The 24,560-nt window shown below is 45.2% G+C and overlaps 1 long non-coding RNA gene across 2 annotated transcripts in view; it reads right to left on the minus strand.

Moving 5' to 3' along the window:
• Positions 1 to 1,799: 1,799 nt before the first annotated feature.
• LOC119701743 overlaps positions 1,800 to 24,560 on the minus strand; it is a 51,660-nt gene continuing 28,899 nt past the window's right edge. For both annotated transcript variants that reach the window (XR_005257160.1, XR_005257161.1), the window contains exons 2-3: positions 5,932 to 6,253; positions 1,800 to 2,225 (exon numbers count right to left, since the gene is read on the minus strand). This is a non-coding gene — a long non-coding RNA (uncharacterized LOC119701743). The remainder of the gene's footprint in view (positions 2,226 to 5,931; positions 6,254 to 24,560) is intronic.

A 24,560-nucleotide genomic window follows, 5' to 3' on the forward strand; every position in this document is an offset into this window, starting at 1 on the left:
AAACTTTTGAAAATTTTGTTCCCAGCTTTTCTGTGAGCACCTCAGATCTGCTCCTACTCTTGCCAGTGTTGCTGGACATGGTTGTTTCCTAATGAAGTGATGGAATTTGGGAAGCTGTGCATAAAATGCAAAAGGGCTGATAGGAATAATCCCAAACTGAGCTGAGAAAGAAGAAGAATGAGCAAGCCATGTTACACAGATGGACTGGCAGTTCTGTTTTTTTTTCAGAGCTTCACATGAAACACTTAAGATACCTGCAAAACCTAGAGAAGAACACTCAGATGATTTATTAATAGGATCTCAGGGTCTTTTTACTTCATGTTCTCTATATTCATAATACTGTTACTGAACCTAAAATATTTTTGGTGCAGGATTCCCCAGAGTTGAAACCACTGACAAGGGACTATTTGCATTAGCTGACACTGAAACTTTTCCCCCCCTGCATGGACAGTTTTATTTTGGAGAAAGTGGTATTTTCAAGTTAAAACCTGAAACTCTTTCAAAGCAAAACTCCTGATCACATTGAAGAATGAGCACATGAAAGGATCCCATAGCCTGCACACTGAATTAACCTGACCCTCTGGCATCCGCTGGCTTCCTGGCAAGCCTTGGCAGGTGGCTCCCTCTCCTACACCAGTGGTAACTTTCACTCGCTCTCGCTGTACCTTGGGACACAGAGCGGGAGCTGGGGAATGTGCTGGAATGCATCTTTCCCCAAACCACAATGTTTGCTGATGCCGTTTGGTTCTATCTGATAAAACACAAACAGCCAGACCCGCTCCACTCTCTTCCTCCCTCTGACGGAGGAATGAGCTCAGCACGCCCTGGCGTCGCAGCCAAATCCCGCGGGGGTCATGTAATCGCATTCCTGCTCCGTCTGCCTCAGTTACCCCACTTGGACATGTTATGTCTCCGTGTTTCCTGTTGTGGCATCCTCGGCATTCCCCAGCACACTCCCAGCCACATTGCTGCTCCGCGTACGTCACGGCCCAGGCCGCACTGCTGGCGCGCACGCAGCTGGCAGGGCAGCGGATGCATTCCTGGGACAGACAGGTAAAACTCCTTCAGATCTATTCTGAACCCAGGACTTTGCAGTCATGGCATATCTGGGGATGTGAACGTGTTTGATTCTCACCTTGGCACCATACTGACAGAAGGAGACCATGGGGCAGTCTGGATTTAGTGCTGATTTTAGGGGATCAATGGGATCAACCAAGAGGGCATTCGTCCCCTCATGCAGTTTGCTATTGGAAGTTTAGTGAGTGTTTTAGAAAGAGCACAAAACTCACGAGTGCTGAAAGGTGTTGTAAAAACACCTCCTAATGAGCAAATTAATAGCAGATTCCCAGATCTCATCAACCAGGGTTCTGCATGGGACCCAAAATGATGGGAAAATCTATTTTAAGAATGTTTAGGGAACTTCTCAGGACGTGATAATTTAATTTTTTTTTTTTAAGTGTGCTGAATATAGTATTTTGTGCACTGTGCCGAGTACAGCCTCTGTTCGATACCCAGTGCCTGTGCAGACACACAAGGTGGTGAGATATGGTGGGTAGGGGTCTCTTCTCTGGGGAAGCGTGAGAGAGGAAACTCACTGTGGAAGCATCCACGTTCAGCCAATATCACTGTCTTGCTTCACAGGTGAAAATATATTAAAGACAAATCCCTTGATTTACAAGGTCCAGCTGATCTGTATTCTTGTCCATTTAACTATGTGGCTGAATGAGTGAGCAACTCATGAGTGATTGGGATAAGAGATGGGAAACAGTGCAAATAAGGACAGAGTACAAAGAATACCATCAACAATGTAGTACAAAGAATACCATCAATAATGTGGTATCATTGCCTGTCTGGAAGAAAAAGTCACATAGATAAAATCAGTTTTTACTGACTTGCAAACTATCAAATACTATTTTCCATTAGAACTTAAAATGTCTTTAGGTCTGTCTGCAAAATATTCAAGAATTGTTGGCTTTTTACTTGCCTGGTTGCATCCTGTCCTGGGGCCACATCCTTCAGGCAGAGATGGCCGTGTTTGTGGATGGGTAGGCTGCTTCCTCGTCCCATCCCCACGTAGGACTCTGGCCCTGTTTTTGTGCTTCTGGCCCTGTTTTTGTGCTGCACAGATGATGGGAGGTGTAGTGACTTCAGCCTGGAAACAGGCAGGAGCGTGCTGTGTTGCAGCTGCAGTGATGCTCCCTGTGTTGTCTTCCATCGTGAAAAATCTGACAAATTAATTTTAAAAAGGGAAAAACAGTCAGATGGAGTGGATAGAGGAGGTCTGGCTTAAACAAGCAAGGTGCAGCTCAACCCAACCTGCCATTGACATGCCTGAGGGTAGCCAGGGACAGACACATGAAAATCACAATAAATATTGGGCAGAAAGAAGGGAGACATAATTGTTTGGCTTCTTCCCTCCCATCCTGCTCCTGTTTGTACAGTCCCCATAATGACACATGTATCTTGGCCTGCTGGACTTTAGATTCGGGTGTATGTGTGTTTTGGGCACTGAGTTCAGAGCCCAAAATTAGAAAGAGGATGAAAAGAAAACACTTTTCCAACACCACTTAGCTGGAACAAAAGCATTTCTGCTAACTCTGGCTGGCAAGAGCACCCACTGGGTCCCAGCCCCACTGCCCAGGCATACAGCCAGTCCCTCCTCACCCAGGAGAGCAATAAATTATTGTTTGTATGGCAGAGCAGGGACCCAGTCCCACCACGCACACTGGAAGAAGCAGACCCCAGCTCTCCTACTGCCCATGCAGAGCAGCTGGGAGACCTGGAAATATAAAAGCAAGCTAGAGGCAGGCAGAACAACCTGTTCCCAAAACCACTGTGAGATGCTCAGCCCCAGGAATGTGCAAGCTTTAACAGTCTCAGAGCTGTAAAGTGCTGGAGGAGAAAAGCTTACCTGGGCTGTGGCTCGCCAGCTCCACAGTGCTGCCCCAGCAAAGCCCTGCCATACAGTGAGAGCTGGCAACAGGGAACCTCACACTGGGTGAGGAGGGTCTTTGGGAGGCTGGGGGACCTGGGAGAAGCTTCTGACTAGCTGCCAGGCACTAAGAGTAGCAGAAGTCATTGCTCAGAACTGAATTTGTACCTTGAAAGTGTTCTGGTGTCCAAGCTGATCATCAGCCAGAGAAAAGCTGTGCCAAAAGCTGAACCAGAAAGGGGGACTTTGGTAGGAAGGAAAAAAAATCAAAACCAAATCTGTCCCTTCTGCCCATGTCTCCTGGAGGTGAGAAGCTGCTAAAGGGCTCAAGTAGAAGTGAAGCTATTGCAGAGAAGCTCGACTGGACCCAGCAGTGTGATGAGGCAGGGACCATCCTCCTGCCCCATCTCCTCAACCTGCAAACTCCCAGCAGATGGCTGAGGCTGAGGACACATGCAGATGGAGAAAGCTGTAAGAACTACTTGGATTTTGCTGACTTGGGCTCTGCCAGCTCTGGTTTTCCTCATCTGAAACCTTGAGAAAACACATTGCCCCCCAGTTGTATTGCATGAGTAGCACTGGAACAATCAGTGTGCAGTTTTGTGGAAGGTGAGGGAGGCGTAGGTACAACGTAATCTGATATTTGTTTGATATGTTCCTTTGATAAAGCCAGTGATTATAAATCTTGCAAGATACTGTAATGGCCTAATTAGCCTTACCACAGGAGTCTTTGGAAATAGCACTGCAGGGGTGATGTCAGCTTTACTTTAAACTTAAGTGTATATTGAATATCTGTGGCATGAACAGAAGCATCAGGACACCAAAAAGGCAATGTCAGGCCCTCACAGGATAGGGAGTTAGAGCTTTGAGATGTGTGTTGCATATCTCTCATTTCAAGCTGCCAAGTGCAAGACATGAGAGATTGGATGTGCAAAGGTTGTCAGCTTTTGGGACTGGACCTGGGGCCAGCCAGAGCCGTGCTGAATATGCATAAAGAGCTACAAAAAAGCTAATCAGGAAAACTGAAATTTATATGGTTCTTGCTAGGTAACTCAAGGAGTGGTTACACTTTGCTGATAATCTCTTGGTGCCTTATTTCCCTCACTCTGAAATTAGGATGATGGTTTGCTCTTATCTCACAGGTAAGCCACAAAGATACAAACATTAAATCTGTGTAATATTTGTAAAGAATGCAGGCACTGGGATGAGACCCTCACAGAAACACCCAGAAACTAAAGCCTAAGTTAAGACAATATTTTCTAAGCGGGAGACATCCATCTTGTGACAATGTTTAGTTACAGTGACTTTTATCTCTGCAATGCCAGTCAAGCCACTAAATCATTGCATTTGATGGATGCTGGGGCAGCATGGCTGCAATTGCTCATTGTCAGGCTGATCCAAAGGTCACAGCTTTGGTAAGCTTTGGATCAAAATCCAAAACAGTCCCTGTCACGTCCCTCAGGTTTGAAAGAGCAATAAATTTACTAACTTAGCTTTAGTGTTGGGTAGGAGCTGGTGCCACCTTTATCTGTTTCTCCTGAGAAAATAAACCCAGCATCACCATCCCCAAAGGAGCACCATGATGCTGCAACATGCTGTTAACCTTCACAGCATAAGACAAAGGTTTGGGGGGGGGGGGGGGGGGGGGGGGGCGGGGGGGGAAGGTGAACTAGGGCAGGATTTTGTGGGATGACTCAAAGGCTCTGCAACAGCTCCCTTGCTGAATGGCTTTGTGGAAGTGGCTGTGTGCCCCTTAGCTTTGTGAGGAGCGATGGTGCTTGTGAATCAAACCCTGGATGCCCACTGGAGCCTGCCACAGCTGTGGCTCAGTGGCAAGGACACTGTTATTGAAAAGATAGAATAAAAAGGGATCACTCTTTTGGGGTAATCACTGTAGAGGGGATCACCCACTATTGTGGCTCACCCTTAATCCTTTAAAAATTAGTATACAGTCTCCAGCATTATAATTAGCCCAGATTGTTTCAAAAGAGATGCAAGAAGTAGGCACAGATAAAACATCCCTGATTCTAGATTTTAATACCAAAATACCTTTTTTTTTTTTTTAAATTTACTTTCCTAACTTTGGTTAACAGGTGCTACTATGAGGTTGTTGACACCACTGTTGCCTAAACACACACACCCCCCATTTCCTTTTGAATCTGGATGCATTCTTGGAGGAGCCCAAGGGGATCACTGAACCACATAACACACCCAGACTGGAGATGGACAGAGGGGTGAGAATGAGGCCAGAGGAGGAGTGGATGGAATGGGGGCGATGAGAGACTGATGCCTATGAGAAGGTTCAGTTCTGGCAGAAATGGAGGAAGCACTGTGGACTTTATTCTCTGTCTGCGGGAACATCAACATTGAAATCTCTGCTTGGATCTGGATTTGTTGACACAAAATCCACTGCCCAAATGTGGGGGGTTGGAAACAGTTTACCTGTTAGATTGCCAGCGCTATCTCAGGAACACAACTCCACAGGCTGGAGCAGTTGTAGTATATCTGTCTGTCTCTTATCTAGTGTGTAACCTCCTGGACTGAAGACATAATGTACTGTCTATCCTTTCTGTGATAAAAATAAAGCATATAAAACACACACATACACACACACACACACACACAGTCCCAGGCCAAAAATTCCCTTAGGGGAACATACTGTGACTAGATAAGAAGGTACTAGCTGGCACGTAATTACCTCTTTGCTTCCTAACTGGGACACTCAGGGAAGGGTGGAGTTGGTTTTGGTGTGGGGCCACAGGAGAAGGGGGAGAGAGATGTCATGGGATGGATAGCAAGATAAAGGAAGAGCCATGGAAAGAGCCAGCTCAAGGAAAAAGAAATCAAAAGCACACTGGACTTACTCCAGGTTTTCATAACCCCTCCAGCCAGCTGAGAGTTTTTGGGCCATGGGTAGCAAGCCCATGTCCTGAGGGACTGAATAGGAGGTCTTTGGGGCTAAGGGCATGTACTTCTATATGAGATAAAAACTGGCAAACCTCTTGGAGACTGGAAATGCTTCTGGAAAACTCCTGGAGACTTGGCATGTGTATCATGCATGACACTGCATGTGGCTGGTGCTTCACATGCTGCACCCCCTGAAGATCAGCTTTCCTGCTGGGAGCAGTCTGGTCTCTTCTGGGGGCTGATTTTTTTTCCATCTCTCCTCTGCTACTGGTTCTCTTCAGTGGTTCTAGTAAATTTGTGGGCAATATCTTCTTCTGAATTACAGGTGTGACTGGCATCATCTCCTGAGCTCATGGGGAGGCTCTGCTGCCAGGTCCTGAGAGCTGTGTAGAACCCATCAGAGGCTGGTTGGATCTGGGAAACACGGAAGGAAAAAGAGCTTTAAAGGAAAGGTGGAAGTGAAAGAGAAGGGAAACCAGAGGCTCAGAATGTTTATGAAACAAACCTTGCTGGAGATCCCAAGCCCAGCTCAGAATGCAAGGTCACCAAACTCAAACCCATTGCTCAGTTTTTCACTCACTCTGGGTTCTCTGTGTAGATCCAAAGCAATATAATGGATGAAGGAGAATTGCAGTCATAATCAATCCTTATCACCAGTGTTTACACAGTGCTTAAAAACTGTCAGAACCACACTAATGCTTCCCTTCCTGTCAACAACTTCTGCTGGCTCCACAGCTTGGCAACCACCAAGGCAGAGGCAGCTCCCACATTGTACTTTTCCCTTCCTCAACATCTCTTGCGCTCAAGCACCTTCAGGGAAAGCAATTTTTAGAAATCCAGCAGCCAGATGAGATTTTTGGTTTATCTTTCTTTTGGACAAGGTGATAGCCTAGGTTGTAACCTGCCTTGACAGTCTCTGCACGGGAAGGGCAGTTGTGCTGGTACCCTGCCAAGGATGCATTTTACAGGTGTCTGCTGGCTGGAGGATGCCAGCAGCCCAAAAAATCACCAGTCATGGGCAGGGCTCTTTGGAAACATTTTCACAACTAACTGGCTTAGATAGTGGAGTAAAACATGCATTTCCCAAAAGAGGGCATCTCATTTTCACTTTGATGGATGGGCTCAAGTGTTGAGTCAAAATGAAAAGATAATATTTGTGGAAAGCCCACATACTTCAGAAGAACTTAAGCCTTCTTTTTCCTTTGGTCTCTTTGTAGTATTTTTAAGAAAAAGTTAACTCAAATTTTAAGAACTGTGCTAGGATGGAATAGGAAAACATTTGGTTCTGAAAATGTCAATATTACATATTTGGACATTTTCTGTGTTTGTTTTTTTAAAACAAACAAAACAAAACACTGAAATTTATACTGGCTTTGCTAAAAATGTCAGTTCCATCAAAACGGCATTTTGCAACGAGAAACTGGTTTATGCTTCCCCCCCTTTTTTGCTGACTGCTTGCACTTTTTTCAGAAAAAGTGTCCATCTGGGTTTTACTGGGAGCAAACACTTTGTGTGCATCCAGGGGCGTTTGCACGTGCAAAAATGCCTTTGGTTGTTGGTGCCTGCATGGCAATGCACACACCAGGAAATTGTTCCTGCTCACGGAGCCTTCACCTGCAACTTGCTTGGACTGAGTGAAGAATTGAGCTGCAGCCGGCTCATGAAATGAATTCAAGCATCCTGTGCCTCAGCTGTGTGGACCAGCCTTCCCGGGAGGGAGAGCAGCCCTTTCTTTATTCCTGTGCTGCCAGATCCAGCACTGGTGCCAGCCAGGCCCTGCTGCTGCCCTGCAGTAAAGCCACCTGGCCTGTGCACCCTTGGGCAGGGCCAAGGCTGCGCTGGCCCTGGGCACTGCAGCAGGAGGCTGTGAGAAAGGACAGCTCGGGAGCCATCACAAACACAGGTTGCACTGTGAACACCAGTCAGTCTGCAGACCGTTTGAGTCAGTGAGGCGTACTTCCCATGGGAACTCTTAGTCCTGGCTAACTTCAGGCAGGACCAATTAGAGCAGGGAGTAAATACACTTAGCATGCTCAGGAAAATACATCTAAAGCTGTTTATACACATTCCTTTGGACCAGTCAGCAACAAAAATGTCCTTACAGCTGTTTCCTCCTTCCTTTCTTCCCTCTCTCTCTCTCTCTCTGTGCCGCTTCAAAAATAAAGCTCGCTGGCCTCACCTAACCCTTGCTGGGTTTACTCCTATTCGCTCCCAAGTCTGTCAGGTCTTGTGTGCCACCAGCCCCTCAACTGGTGAGCTTCCAGCAGACTTCTAACTGTGGCATTTTTCTGGCTCCCCTCGAGGAGCCAAGAGGAAAACGCAAGGTAATAGAAGCCAAGAGGAAAAAGGTTTGCATGTTTCCTTATAATCAAGGAGCTGATACCTAGCACCAAATCACCTTCTTCACCTCGGGCCACCTTCGTCATCGGGCTGGGGCTTTGCGCACACGGTGCACTTGATCGGCGCTAATGGCACCCTGAGAGCCACTGCCAAAGCCATAACTGCTATCTAACAAGGATGATCTCAGGTGATGGGGCCATGGCCACAGGGACCATTTGCAGCGAACAAGGAACCCGGATCTCATGTCTGAGACCACTGCCCTACCCACAGGGTCGTTCTTTTTCCTCATTGCTGTCGTGCTTGATTCAATGTGCATGTTTTATGATTGGTCACATTAGCTACATGAGGATTTTCCTGTTTTCCAGGTAAGGGACTGAGGCATTTGTAAGATAACTCCAACTGAATGATTCAGTTGTGCAGCATAAATAGGGTCTGATCCTAAAGAAAAATCTTCCCATTAAGTTTCACTGTGAACCAGTATTTTGTTTCACAAAAGAAGTGGGGTACTGTAATTTGGACTCATTCAAGATGAGAAGGGTTTTCTCTTCAAAGGCAGAATAAAACATGAATACGACTAAATTCTCTACGATAAAAAAACCCCTTTTTTTTTTAATCTGGACAAGACTAGTTGGATTTACTTTATGTTTCATATAACCTATTACACCACTTTGCAAAAAGTTGTTTCAAGATTTGAAAAATATCGCTTTTCATACTAAAAATATTTCAAGATATTTTGAGTTTTGACAGAGCTGTATTCTCCAGAGGAAAACCCGCTCTTCCTGTGTTTGCCCTACCAGCTGTTTGGTGATTTTTGACATGGTACAACTGAGCTGTTGGGGTGACAGCACCTCCAGAGCTGGGCAGGCAAGAGGGAGAGATTCATCTCCCCCAGGCAACAAGGATGGGCAAGGCTCTTTGGTTTCCAAAGCTTTCTGCTTCCATCCAGCTGTGGTTACATGGCCAGCCAGTATGTGCCAGACAAACTGGAGGCCAGCTCAGAGGAATCCACTAGGCATTGAAGTTACAAGTCCAAGTTTCTGGAAAGAGCTCTCTGCCAAGCTCAGGGAGGCTGAGCTTGAGAACATCTGGCTAAGACACACATCTGCAGGCACACACACACACGCACACACATGCATACACAGCAATTCTCAGAGCTCAGCTAGCACAGATTTGTTCAGAGTATTTTAAAGCTTGATTCCTGTGATCACAGTGGCTTTGTGAGCACATCTCAGTAATGGAGCAGCTCCAGGCTTTATTTGGTCAACCCTCTCCACCTTCCCTCATGCTTGTACAGCAGAGCAGAGCCTAATGAGCTGGATGTGATGCAATGCCTCACTCTCTGGTCCATAAAGTAGGAAGCCCACGGCCTGGATAGAAACAAAAGACATGATCCCACCTGTGTGTTTAGGTCTGGAAGGTTAACAGTAGGTAAATATCTGATGGGAGGGGAAGGCAGGACCAGGTATGTTCAGATGAGCAAGAGAGGATCATGTAGTCATCAAAATGCAAGATACCTGTGTGAACCGCTTGGTTTTGTCACAGATTTCTGCACATTTAAAGAATAAGTGAAGTGAAATCCCCTGTCTGGGGTCTGAAGTGTCTAGGAGAGCTCCCCCTCCATTCAGACATGGTCTCCCAAACACAAAGGAATGAAGAAGACTCTAGTATAGCTTATATGACTACACCTAGTCCACAAAGGAAGAAATAAATGGTAACAAGATCAAGATCTTTGCCACACAAAGAAGAATTTAAGCCACACAATTACACCTGTCTTCCAAACAAAAACCACTCCTTCTGAAACAATGCTTGAAAGCCATCTAGATGATCAATCAGCCAGCAGACTCCATCAAGAAAAAAGACCATTTTTGCATGTGTCAAGTCAACCGGCAATGCAGGACAATAATGGGGGTGGTAAGAGGTAGCCAACACTGGCCAGAAGAGCAGGTGGCAATGTGTGCCACAGCAAGCCTCAGCACCATCCCGCAGGAGCACCTCTGTGATAGGAAAACCCTTCAATCACTAGTCACTAAGCAAAAAGCAGTCTTGCTGGAAAGCTGACACTCAGTGAAATCCATGTGTTAACAAGTGATTAGTGCCTTTCCTTGAAATTTTTCAATTATTTTTTTATTGGACATCTAAAAAGCCTTAAAGTGAAAGATCTTCAGCAGCTGAAAAAGTATCTTTCATTTTCCAACAGAACCTGTAAATTTCCATGGAATAAGTCAATGAAAACAAACATTTTGTCACTCACATCAACATTTTCCAGGAAGGAGGGAGAGGATAAGGGGAAACATTATTTTTGACAAGGTCTGCTGATTGGCAGAGCTCTTTAATAAATAGATCAGGCCAGAGCATACGACTTCAGTCCACATGGCAGAACGGTTGGTCCTTGAAAGGCTGATAGAGATCTTGTTGGCTGAGTTTCCCCTGTGGTTGACAGAGCATTAGCTAAAGACAGGATACAGGCAACCAGTCCTGCTGAGAATGACTGGATGCCAAACCAGTGGCTGGCAAGATCTCTAAAGGCTTAATGATAGAACGCAAATGCTCACATAGAGACCTGAGCAGCAGAGAATTTGCTAGCGGGGAAACTGCAGGCTGCCACATACCGTAACAGGAGCTCGCTCCCAAGGAGTGAGAAAAAAAAATAACAAAAAAGAGAGAAGGTCGGCTCTTCAAGTATTTCCAAGGTGGTTATAACCTTTCTCCAAAGAGGCAAATCCAACATTAAACACCAGGAGAATAAATCAGCTGCAGGAACTGGCAAAAGGCTGAGAATCTAAATTACAGCAAGGTCAATAGGAAGCAGGGGGATGCTCAGAGGGAGCCGGAGTGAGAAATTCAGCACATCTGGTAGGTACAAAGCAATGCCCCTCGGGCAAACTCAGCCCCCAGCCCACCCCTATGCAGGGCCTAGAACTCAGCAGAGGGAACAACACACGCAGAGACAGCCACGGGGAGGTCCTGTCTGAGGGAAATCCGTCTGCAAGAGGGTGGAGGGGAGAAAATAAAAAAAAGGCAGGTGAATAAATGAGAAGCAGCAGTGTTAAGGCTGTGCAGCTCGTGTGGCCGCCTGAACAGATGTGAGCTGCTGCCTCTGCTGGCTCAGGGGATGCTCTCCTGCTCTGGAGACAGAGCTGGCTGCAGTGTTTTCTTTGGTGTGGTTGCATGTGTGCCAACAGCAGGGCTGCGTGCATGCCAACAGCAGGGCTGCACCACCCCTGGCACAGACAGCCCCACCACGGATCTCGCAGGAGAGCTCCAGGGCAGCCCCTGCAACCCCACTGTAAGGTGCAGTGCTTTGCCAGCTCTCTGCTTCACACAGCTCATGGGACATAAAAATCAAGGAAGGAAGCCTTAAAGCTTCCCTAAATGTCCACAGGGAGCAGGCAGGCCAGAGCACTAGCACAGCACAGGAGGGAGTCCAAGCAGATCTCTGGAGAAGAAAATAAAAGGGTAGTGTACAGCTGATTTTTCTGTTGATTTGGAGAGACTTGTCAATCAAGCACCCTTTGAATGTGTAATGGGTGGGTTGCAGCCCGAACCTATATTCACAAGAAAACATCAATAAAAGCTGTATAAGCTTTGAATGTACATGCAGAGGCATGGCATGGAAAGCTAGCTGAAAACCAGGGCAAAGAGCAGGGAAAATAAGAATAGAAAAGGTTTTGCTGGAGACAAAGTAGGTCAGAGACTGATGGTGTTTTGGGGGATGTATCACAGAAACACAGAATATTCTGAGTGGGAAAGGGATCCACATGGATCATTGAGTCCAGCTCTTGTATGGAGGCACAATTAGCTGGCATTGCAATGCTGAGTTTATTTGGGTGTCTGTGGGACCAGCAGAGGTTTGGTGGCCAGGCTCCCCTGGAAGCATCACCACTGCCTGCACATCAGTGGGGCAAGCTCTGCCCTGCTGGGTTCAGTCGGGTTCCCCCGTGGGAATGCTTCCCAGTATGGCAGCACTTTGATTTGGTCTCAGTTCAGATGGTACCACATCAATCCTCTGACCTCTGTCTGGGTTTGGATTTGAGTTTGCTACAATATAAAATAGATAAATTCAAACTTTGATCTCAAATACCCCCAAGTATTGTGAAGTGTTGTCAGCACTTATGAGTATTCCATTAACATTTGAATACTTTACAGTGTAATTCCCTTCTAACAGTTCATCATTTCTTGCTTGCATTATTTTTTCCTGCTATTTATCACCATATCTAACAGGATTGCCCTTTTTAACTAATGCAAAAGAACATGGAGAGATAAATATCCTTTGAAAGTGACATGGAGGGCACAGAAAAATTAAAAAAAAAGGACAAGAATAGATATTGAAGCTGAATTAAATCTGGAGTTCTAGAGCTTCTACCTGATGGTGGCAAGGAAAGTGCAGAAAACCTTGCAGATGGCAGCTCCTATGTGACCCACAGGAGTAACTGTTTTCCAGTGTCCCATGGAAGAAAACAGAGATGTTGAGTGTCCCTCCCACTGCTCCCAAATGCAGGCATTGGTACAGTGACAAGCTGCTGTCATCCATGGTGGTGTCACTCAGAAGAGAACACTGTGGGAAGAACACTGGGAATGGGTCCTCTGTCCCCAGCTCTTCAGCCTGACTTTAAACTAGTTCAAGGTATTGGAACACCGGCATGAGAATAATATGAATATTTAAATATGTATAGACATATAGGGCTATCTATGTATTATTTGAATGTGAACAAACATGTAAATTTAGGTTACCTTTTTGTTCAGCTGCCAACCTCTGCTTAGCCCACCCCACTGGTTTCAGTGACCTACTGAAACAGTGGCTCAGGCGAGTGCTTTGCTCAAGGGCTTGGAGGAAGGGAAGAGCTGTGGCCATGACCCCAGAGAAATTGCTGCATGAGGAAGGGACAGCAAGGATGTGAGCTGAGGTGCTCAGTGTCGCCAGGACAAAGCCAATCAGGGTCAGAGTACAGCTTGAATGGCTTATAAAGAAGCATTTTTAAGTTCTCCAGAGTGGATTTAAAACTGGTGGTCGATGTAGTGACTAAAGCTGCAATCCTCAAAGGTATTTAGATATTTGATTCTCTGGTCAAACCAAACCTTCCAGGATCTGGACTTCAGTGCAAGAACTTTCTATCTAGACGAGCATGAGTAATAGTTTGGGCAAAAGTACCAAAAAAGGGCTATGTGGCCCTCAGGCCAGCTCCCCTGATAGATGTAGTTCTAATAATGGCTTAGATCCTCAACAGGTGGGTCTCAGTTCCTCAGAGCCTCTCTGAACTGCGTGGGTTTCACACACTCTCTTGATGTGTGGTACTCTCTGCCTTTGCCAGTGCTGCCATGCCCTTGAGCTCCTGCTGCTGTGGCAAGGCTGAGAGAGCACTCCAGCACTACTGAGGGAGCAGGGAGCCTTTCTGGGAAGATGGGAAGACATGGGCAAATGAGGAGAGTAAGGAAAAACCAGCACAGTTAAGGGACTCAGTCAAAAAGCTGCTATAGGGTAGAAGGGTAGGTGCATCTTGGAGGGGGGAGGAGTCACAAAACTACACAATAGAGACATTCTAATTAGAGGCAGCTATCACCTCATCTAGTCAGATATACTATTTGGCTAAAGTTGACATACCCCTGTGTACCATTTCAGATTCAATCAGTTTTTAAAGGAAGCTTTCCTTGGTGAAAAGGAGAGAGAGAGACTGACTGATGCTTTTTACCTAGTGTTTAGGACATTGGCCGCACTTTAAATCCCTATTCTGCCTGATTCAGAATGATCTCAAAGACCTTTGCAAGTAGGAAAAAAAATGAGGCTGGGAGGTGATGGTTTAAAAATATTGCATTGGAATGTTTAAAATATGTCAAAACTTTTTTTTTTCTTTTTTCTTTCTTTTTTTTTTTTTTCTGAATGGGAAATTCATCAAACCTGACACTTCCCATGAAGAGTTCTGGCTCCAATGAATCGGTATATTTGGATACTCCCTGATTCCCCAACCCCCCCTTCCTTCACCACCATTTCAGCCAAATATCCTTGGCTGGTTCTAATTATACAGCCATATATTTTTATACGCACACACAGCCAGTGTGTACACGTGAAGGCTCAGTAATCACAGATCAGACAGGGAGGAAAGTGTTGATAAGACCTCAGCTGCTCCACAACATAAAAAATTGTCTGAGAACCCTTTTCCCCCCCACCTCTTCACCTCACCCTCCCAGGAAAAGCCTAGCAGAAGAGGTGGTGGGCTCTGCAGATGGCAGCCACATGCACTGGCTGGCTGAGTCCCCGTCTTGGCATTTCTGCATTTCTCTAGTGCCCTCCTCAGGTTTTGCAGAAGTTCACCTTCCTCTGGATGCGAGGTTCACCTTCCTCTAGATGTGAGACTGCATCTGGCCCTACTGTTCCACTGCCAGGCATCCAGCACCCTTGAGGGAAGGTGAGAATTGATGCTTTCCACACCCAGTGGGAGGCCAGGGAAATGGAGAAGTCCAGAGAATGCAATATCTTCAATTATGAAACTCAACATCAAGAGTTTCCACACTTCAGGGTGTGCTTACAGCCCTGAAGTAAAGGGTTCCTGTCTTGAGTCCTGGCATTTCCAGTGAGACCCAAGGGCACTAAGCATCCAACAGACATCCAGCACCTCTCAGGATCAACCCACAGTTCAGGGCTGCTCAACACAGCTGGTAGGAGGCATTACCTGAGCCCAAAGCTGCTGACAGGGTTCTAGTGGGGGTTCCTACACCACATAAGATTGACTCTCTTAAGGAAGGAGGGTAGGGAAAGGATTTTCTCTGAAAATGGTGAAAGAGTTAAAGTTGAAAGCAAACAGGCCACCCAGCTCTCCCTTTAACCCTCCTACAGCAGAAGAGACCTGAGGGCCAGCCAAATCTACCAGTTCTAGGAAATTATTAAAAAAAAAGGACATACACACATTGGGGGGTGGGAAGACCAATCTATTTTCACAAGAATCTGTCCTTGATTAAAACAGAAACATGGAAGTGGGGGAAAGAACCGATTATTCAGCAGAGAGCTCAGAAGAACAAATAAAAAAGGGGAAAAAAAAAAAAAAGGCATATTTGTTCAGGGTGTGATAGAGAGACTTCCAAAGCGCATGGAGACAATTGGAAATTAGGTCTATTCAAGCGGAGGCACTGGCGCTCAGGGTGAGGAATCAAAGGGCAAGTCCCGGGGAGGCAGCGGGGTGGGGTGGCCACCCCCGGGTGGGCAGTGACAGGCAGGCTCGAGCGTGTGACCTCTCATAAAATCGTCCCGGGGGCTTTCGCATATTGTGTGGAGCATAAGCTGATTTCCACACACAGAGATTCCTAATGAAGATGTCCTTCAGGAGGCGAGGGGAGGAGACAGGGTAATGAAACCAGCCTGTCTGCCAAGCCCCCACTGAAGGTGGCACGGATGTATAACAGAATATGTAAAGGCATGGGAAAAAATGCTGCTGGCCTCAATGCCATGTAATAAAAAAAAAAAGAACCCTATGTGAATTAAAGCCAAATTACCTGAATGCTAGATGCTTGAGGGAAGATCAAGAAACCTCTGGTTTCTCATTGCAGACCAGACCAAGGCAGCTTCAGAGAGTGCCTCTGGTTAAGAAGCAGTTATCGTCTGCCTCAGACTGACCTGGCCAGAGTTTGAACTAGTCTGAACAGAGATTTATTAACCCTCGCAGTCAGAGATCAATAAATAGCTTCCTCTCGAGCAGGCAAACTGCCCAGAATACAAAAACATGCAATGAGCCTGCCACCAATCTGCTCTCCCCACATCCAATAAAAAGATGCTCTAATTCCCCAAAAGACAGCAATTTCTTATTTCTATAGTGTTTTGAAGCCAACTGTAATATTCACATCTAATTGCAGGGCCCGGGATCCCTGCCATGCAGAGTATGTTTGTTAGCAACATAATTTGTGCACTTCTCTGGGGTCATTTGGAAACTATCCGTACTTACACCCTCCTCTTCTCCTCTGCTGAGTGTGTGCTGGTCACTCAGTCTTATCATGCTGCAAAGGGCAAGGTGCACCACTGAGATTTATGTGCCGGAGAAGAAAGAGTAGATGATGTTCTTCAGGGTCAAAGCCACCCCAGTGCTTCATCTCTCCAATTAACTACACTGCTAGGGAGAGAGATAAGGCCAAACGTGGGGTGGAATAAAAGATTTAAATTGCAGTTTGATTTTTATTTTTTTAATGGAAACTTCATTGGAAGAAAGGGTGAAGGCTTACTATACAAAAAATCAGGTAAAAGTCAAAAACATAGGACTGGCATGATTGTTCTAGAAATCAAATCATGGATAAATGAAATGTGTAAAAAGAAGGATGCTCTAACAAACAAAGTGCCACAGGTTCTTTTCTATTGGCTCCAGTGAGCAGTTCCACTTGACTTTGAAAAAGTCACAATTATCGATTTTTATCTGTATTCACACTGTGTTTCAAGATACCTTAGCCATGCCTTTAAACAAAGGGATGAAGCTCCTTGCTCAAGGAGTCCCTGAGCTGCAAACCTCTAGAAGCTGGAGTCTCTACTGGAGATAACCTTCTGTTTCAAAGCTCTCCCATGCATTTTCTGTCAGTGATGGGTGATTGTTTGCTGTGTACCTTCACACTGAGTCATCCCTAACTTATTTCCCAATCCTTTCCTACATGTCATTATTCTTATTCATTGACTCCTGTCTCACATAATTCTGTTTACAAATCCTTCTGGCTGTCTCCAAGCATCTTAACACATCTCCATCTCCAAAACATGATATACTCTATTTTAGAAAAGTTTAAGAGCTCATGCAGGTGGAAACTGTCAGGAATAGCTCCCTGTTACTCACTCTTCGGAGGCTACACAGGGGTGTGACAACATAAGAAAACCCTTCCTGGTAAAATCAGATCACAGCTTTTGACCATCAGTGTTTTCAGACATATCCAAGCTGTAGCTAGAGCTTGGCAGGGAAGACTTTCCCTTACTTATAAAAGTTTTCAAAACTTCAGCTGATGTTCCTCTCCACATCAGAAAGAAAACTGGAAGGAAATCTCAGAACTGTTCACAGACCATGAGCAAAAAAAACCAAAAACACCAAAACCCAAACAAACAAACAAACAAACCAAAAAAAACAAAAACAAAGCAAGGCAAAACAAAAATTGGTACAGATAAAAATAATTTTGAAATACTGGATTTGGACTTTTCCTTGCTATTTAATGTCTTTTTTTCTACTATAAATGAAATTTTAAAATGAAATGTTATTTTAATGAAGAAAACCTTTAAATTTCTAATCATTAAAAAAAAATGGTTTAGAAGACTTGTAACAGTTTTCTAAGCTGGAAAACTTGTTAAAACCATCCCATTTACCACAAACAATTACAGTTTGAATATATTTGCCTTTTGTGACAGAAAAAAAAAAAGTGAAATAGAATTTCCAACCCTTTCTAGCAGTGACTTCATGTTTTTGTAACACTTTTCAAGGTGAGAGATGCACCAAAATAAAATTCTGACTTTGCCCAGCCCCTGTAACTGCTTGGAGCCAACAGTGTTGTCAAAGAAACTGGTGGATCCAAGACTGTTGATGGAGGAAAGACAGAGGGTCTGAACTGAACAAAAATACTTGTGCCAGTGAGTGATGTTTGTGTGGTTTGCCCCTTCTTTCCTGGCTGATCAAGCTGCAGAACACACCCATCAAGGGCTGAGGCACAGAGCCAGGAGCCAAAAGTGGCCAGGTGACCTTGAACAAGCATCAAATTCTGCAGGGGCTCAAAGGACTGCAAGGGAGCCAGGAGAGGTGCTACTTGACCTGATGTTGGCCATGGGGGATAAATAATCCTGCTTTCCAGCAACCCCCACCTGTTTTTCCAGTAGTTTTTCATCCATGTTCAGTTCTCAGCTGTACATCTGACTCTGTAAATTCTAAAAATTGATCCATTCAGGGCATAAGGGTTGAGGAAAAGAAAAGGGTCAGCAGATAGCAGGCAAGCCAGCTGCTGTGTTTATGTAGGGGTGAGGTTGCCAAATAGCTGCTGAGGGATGGGACAGTGGTGTGGCAGTCATTTTTCCTTCAGCAGAGCTGGCACACGGAGACAGAACATATCCAGACTTGCACTTGAGAGCTTCCAGGATTCATTGGCCCTGACATCTTCTGCCAGAAATAGAGAGAGATTCTGGAAACCACATCCCTGTCAAAAGGCCATTACTGTACCACCTTGGCTCTGCAATGTGGCTCTGCTCCTTTCTACTGCCCTCTCTCGTACCTATCCCATCTCCTGGCAACTGCTCAGGAGGCATCTGTGTGCTTTCTCACCCACAACCAAAAGTGACTGGGATCAAAACAACAATTAGGGTAAGACGTTTTCAGGATGGTTTGAAGGTTCAGGTTCTGTGATGGCAGCAGCTCCTTGGGCCATTAAAGATAATCAGGGTTCCAGAATCTGACATGTTTTGCTTGCAAAACTCCTATTTACACTACTGGGAAAAGTAGTTCTTTGTTGAATACACAATATATACCTGGTAACAACCTTTTGGGGGAGTGGTAGAGAACTCAGTTAACTGCCAACTCCGCTGGAGGTAGGATTGCATGGAAAAGAAAATGTCTGAGAGACACTGACACTAAATTTTCCAGGGTCATTTTGCATGCTACCTGCTCAGTAGAGACCACAATGAAAAACAGGGAAGTGCCCAATTCTTATAAGAACATGAATGCCACATTACATAAGACCAAATGTCCAAGCAGTGCAGTATTTTGGATGTGACAGTAACTGGTAACAGGTGTTCAGGGACAAATGTAAAGAACAGGGCATGGATAGATATTTAGTCTCCAGGAAACAGCAATATATAGACCAAGCAAAGTGGGTGTCCATGTTCTTTAGAGCTACCAGGGCACATGAGGGAACCTCCTTCCACTCTGGGGGGAAAAAAAATCACTGGGGGAATGTGCCCAGTGGAAGTGAAGAAAACATTATAAATGACTTGGAGTCTGCCTCCCACTAACCACGGGGCAAGGCACTTCATCTAGCCTGTGTCTCAGTTCCCACCATGACACAGAGATGTTGCATCACTGCAGGATGGAGAAAATGAAACCGTGTAATGACTGACAAACCCTGAGGTGTGAGGGATGAGGACCAGATGGGACCACTCCAGATGGGTAGGCTGTATGGGCGTCCCCTTTCAGCCACTTTCCCTTTGGCGTCTGTATTTTAGTCCCAGTGTCATGGAAGCGTTGCAAAGACATTGTTCATTACACAAATAACTCCTGACTGCGATTCATTGTACATTATTTCCTTTTCCTTACTCATTATTTCTTCTTTTTAAGAAAGATAAAAACTGCTGCCCTTGTCCAGGCAAGAGAATACCAGACTTTCAGCATCCAGTCAAAAGAGTGAATCATGTTTGGACTCAAGTTGCTATTAATCTGGGGCTGAAACTTGTCTGGAGGAATGATTCAACTGAGTGTTGCACAGGGGTAAATTCAGGAAGTTCCCCAAAGCACCTGAGCACGTAGAGGGAAAAGACATCTAATAAATGCCCCCCCATAAACATTTCACGGGGCTGTAAGATCAGACGTGATTAAAGGGCACAAGAAACTGAACTCTCTCTACCCAGCTCTTACTTACAGGGTAACAAGAGTTTGGTGTGCCACAGATGATAAAAGAGGATTTTTCGTCCTCCCAGCTCAGGGTTTATATACACAACATACCAGACTTGAGCATCTTACACTTAAATGAACACCCAGAGCACATGGAGTGAGCCCCAGGCTCTGCCCAAATTGCTTATAAGCTGAATAAGTAAGACAGGCAAAAGAAGTGTTGCTAAGTGAGGAGCTGAAGCATACATGGGGCTTCAGTGCTTTAGGCAAGGTCCAAGGGTGATTTGGGGGTCCTAAACCCAGTCCCTCATTGCCATGATGGGAGCACTGGCCACCCTACCAGCACCAGGTCCCCTGCAGCCATATACCAACAGCATCTCTGCAGATGCTGCTGGATCTGCAGACCCCTACTAGCCCTTTCCCTCTGTGAGAAAGCATCCTGACTAAATAAATGTATTTATTTGCTCTTGATGTTGGAAGTTGAGCTGTTAGCACCTTGCTGATAGATGGGAGGGACAGCAAGGCCTGAAGAGCCAAACCATCGTCTAAATTGTAACCTATTTGCGTCACGGCTAGACCCCTTTTACCCCAAAAGGAAAAGGGGCACTAGATTAAATTCATCCAGGTATTAGAGGAATCCCAGCTCTGCTATAGATAATACCAAGCATCACTTTCCTGTTTTAGGTGACCTATTCTAAGCACTCCCAAAGCAGCGTGGCTCAACACCCCAAAATGCATCGTCTTGGCTGAGCATGCCAAGGTTAGCCAGCCAACCTTGTGGTGGCTGTGCAGGGGAGGAGCCAAGCCAAGGCCCCCAGACAATAGGTTCTCTGTCTGAAACTACTCTGGCACTCAAGACCTGCATTTGTTGAAGATGTTGTGGACAATGTCAGTACATTTGGCTCAATACAGAGGAATTGAAAGGAATCTGAAAGTTGTTATAGATAAGGTCAGATGTTCCAGGGAGGTCTTCCTGACTTTAAAGTCTATGAACTTAAAGGAAGTGGCTATGAAGAAATTTAAGAGAACTCTCTGCTGCCTGTTCCATCTCTCATGATGGGATTTGACAAAGACAATATTCATCTGTACTGGATGCTTTCATGTGCCCTGTTTCTTGGATTTTCCCTAATATTTGGTCAGTACAAGCAAATATAGCAGCAATTCTCAAAGAGGGGAGAGTTAAGATTATTTTGACAGTGTACCAATATTTCCTACTTTTCAGAAGTTTAAATTTGCATTAATTTTTCACATTGTGTTGAGGATTAATCCTCTTTGCATTCTGGAACAATATGAGATACCATTAGGCAATGTAAACTTTGTGCTGAAGTTTTTTGGCATAAGGTACTGTATGCTTTAATCTATTTGCAAATCAAAAGCCAATGCTTTGCACACTTCAGTGAAAAGCCAGAGGCAGCCTGCCCCACTGGAAAGGTCACCAGATTAGGACTCAAGGGAACTCTTCGAAGTTTTGCCACTGATTTACTGTTCAATCTTGGCCAAGTAATCTCTTTCCTTTGTTCCTCTAGTTTTCCTCCCATTCTTTGTGTTTTCTATTCAGGCTGCAGTTCTTTAGAGCAGGAGCAGCCTCCTCATTTCGTGATGGTCCTGTGTCTCAGAGCAGGCCCCCCTCTCCTAGCTGAAGAATTCCTACTAGATCCTACCACAACACAAAGAGTTCAGAGCCTAAACAGTTCAAAAGACTTTGGCTTTCATTGACAGGATCTTCAGTCTCTCTCACTTGCTTCCTTAACACAAAGCTTTTCAGAAGAGGTACCAGCCACCTACTGAGTGAGTAAATTCCCAGTCAAAGGGTTAAAACAACAAACCTCATTGAATAAAGAAGAGAAAGGTGTTTAAGAGGAACTCAGATCATATGGTAAACTAGGTATTAGTTAATCAATAGTACTCAAAGGTGAAGGCCATATGGAGGAGCCAGAAATCATTGCACAAGTTAAGCAAAGTTTAGCAAGCCTGATTAAGCAAAGCGTTAACTATTTTCTGTGAAAAGTTCCACCTTTCCTCTAACCTAGCTCTGGTAATATACACCAATCTTCTCTGGGGCTGACTCATGCATTAAAGGCTTCAGTGGAAGTTTTGAGACCAATCCATGGACAATACTTCTTTATTGTCCAGACAGTTCATATACTGCATGTTACATATAATTCTCCTATTCACTGGACTCTCAATCCAAACTCTTCTGGTAAAAGGGCTTGTGGGCAGTTTACTTTCTGCCCAATGACTTCATTGCAAAGGATTTTTCTTCTCTGTTGAGCTTGCCATGTGCAAGCTTTCCTTCCTCTTGTTTCCCTCCTCTTGTTTCCCAGTTTCTGGAAATAATTTGTGGTTTGGAAATGGAAATGCCCTTGTAGGCTTCAAACTGCTTAAAGCCTGCCATACCAGATGAGTTCATTGGATCCATCTAATCTGCTCTCCCCTTGCCATCCATGACCAATACCTGCTGCTTCAGAGGACAACATGACTGCACAGTAGCTACAGGACACTTCAGCTTTAGACAGAGTCCTGTGAGGAGCTGACAAAGCATCCTTCCCACTTCCACCCTGATCTGCCCCAGGTTTTCTGAGAGGGTTTTTCGAGGCATCAGCTAAAGGACAGAGACCCCCCACAAGGATAAAGAGACTTAAGGGGGACAGAGTACATTGGCACATGTCAAAAAAGAGCTTCCCAAAACGTAGCACAGCAAACACAGATCAACCCCTTCCAGGACTGGCTTGGCTCGCTTCCCCTGTTCAAAGAAATTGGCAAGAAAATCTTTATTGTAAGAGACAGAACAGAAGCTGGAGGGGAGGTACTGAAATCTGGGGATAATTCACAAAATCCTGGCCTGTGGTGTAGAAGGAAGCTAGTATTATGTATCTATCATTTGTATTTCTTTTGTTACTCCTGCTAGATTTAAGCAGATGTAAGCAACCTAACAATGATCACATCTCATATTCAGCTCACATGTTCCCTGGCCGCTTTTAAACTAACGGGAAGCAGGTATAAGCTAGGACAGACATTTTTTGGCTTGCTCATTCATGTCAAGGTCATCTTGTGCTTCACAGATATCCTACACATTGCAGCAGGATTGCTTTTTCAATAAGGTACAATTTAGTAAGACAAAGATACCAGATTTGGTCTCTTAAAAGTCTGCCATTTTGCCCAAAGAGCATGACCACAGTTCTCCAAGCCTGGTGACTCCATATGCTCATGCCTTGTCTTTTCCCATGGCCAACAAGTAGCGTCAAAGCCACAAAGCTGGACTTGGCTCTCTGTCCCTGAAGACATGGCAGAGAACCATCAGGAAGACCACCTGTACTCCCCTCAGTCTGAGCTGGGCTTGCCTTCATGCCCGCAATGGGCACACAGAACCAAGGGCACCACTCTTGGGATGAGGGAAACCTCAACCAGGGGTCACGTGCCAGCGGAAATGGTGGGATGCGTGGTGTTACATTGCCACCTTGTGGAGAGCTCCCACTGGAGACCAGGGGAGAAAGATGGCTGACTAGTAAGTCGTGGGCTGCCAGAACGTCTCTCCATCGCTGCGTGCCCATGGCTGGCTGAGCACTTGTGCCCTTGCTGTGACCGAATGGGCCACTACATGTTGCACTTATTTCTTCTCCAAGGGGTGGAGCCCAGGAGCACCATGCAAGGCCTGGAGGTCCTACGCATGGGCAACATCATCCCATTGCTCCAGTGCGCCTGGACTTGCAGGCTTGGTATTAAAGTTTTTTGTAGATGCTGCCAACAGGAACCTAGAGTCTGGTTCTAACTCAGCCTGAAGGAGTCTTATCACAGTTGCCAGTAACTCTTGCAGCGCAGCTGTCCACAAAAGAAGAGTGTGCTCTGTGAGTCCAAGCCCCCACAAGCTCAAGGAGAGAATGAAGGAAAATGTATTTCCTTTCATTAAGTGCAGAAGAAGCCTCTGGTGGCAATGCTTTTTATATTAGTGGTGTCCCCAGAGAGGTTCAAATACATAAACCCACAACATGCTTCTCCTGTTTGTGTGATGGAGTACTGTGTTGACAGACTGAAGAGAATTACTGACAAATGCTACCATGTGGACTCTCACAGTGATGCCATGTATTGATTTCCATCTGGTGATGATGTGCACTTTTGCGATTGCATTGACACTATTCTCCCTCTTAAGAATCTGCAGACTGAGTTTTGAGTGAAAAGAATTAGCATTGTTTATTATTTACTCAGTATTAGAGGAGGTCTGCAACTTTATGGGCCCTTACAATTACAATGAGAAAAAAAGTAATCACAGGTCCCTGCCCCAAAGCCCTTAGCAAGAAGAATTAAACATGACAGAGGGAGAGGCAGGCAAACCCTGGGAAGATGGGCTCCAAGAGCAACAATATCTGACAAATGACACATAGGTAACTCGTTATTGCCTGTACGTCAATTTGAAGAACAGTAATGGCTCTACATGAGGTAAAATACATCCAGCACTGATTAGTGGGAGCAAGCTGCCCCCCCAGGTTGTCCTCTGCCAACACATCCTGCACTGAGTATCTGGAAGTAAATAAGAAAATCCCTCAGCTTTGGGAATTGTGGTAGATCACACAAGTATCTGAAGCGTGGGCTGAACTTTTCAAGACCTTGAGAGAGGAATAGTCTTTGATTTCAAGGAAATATGATACCTCCTCAAAGAAAGGGTCACATTCTTTGAAATGCAAGATATGGACAACTGAGGAGATGTTGGCCAACAACAACAGGACATGAATGCCAACGTGTCCTGAGGGAATAAAGGCAGTAAATTTGAGTTCCAGAGGTTTGCCATGGGACTTTTGCTAAACCCCATTTGCCAGCAAATTCAATGTCTCTTAGAAACAGACCTACAG

Source organism: Motacilla alba, chromosome 5 (assembly GCF_015832195.1).
Source record: "Motacilla alba alba isolate MOTALB_02 chromosome 5, Motacilla_alba_V1.0_pri, whole genome shotgun sequence".
Lineage (NCBI taxonomy): Eukaryota > Metazoa > Chordata > Aves > Passeriformes > Motacillidae > Motacilla > Motacilla alba.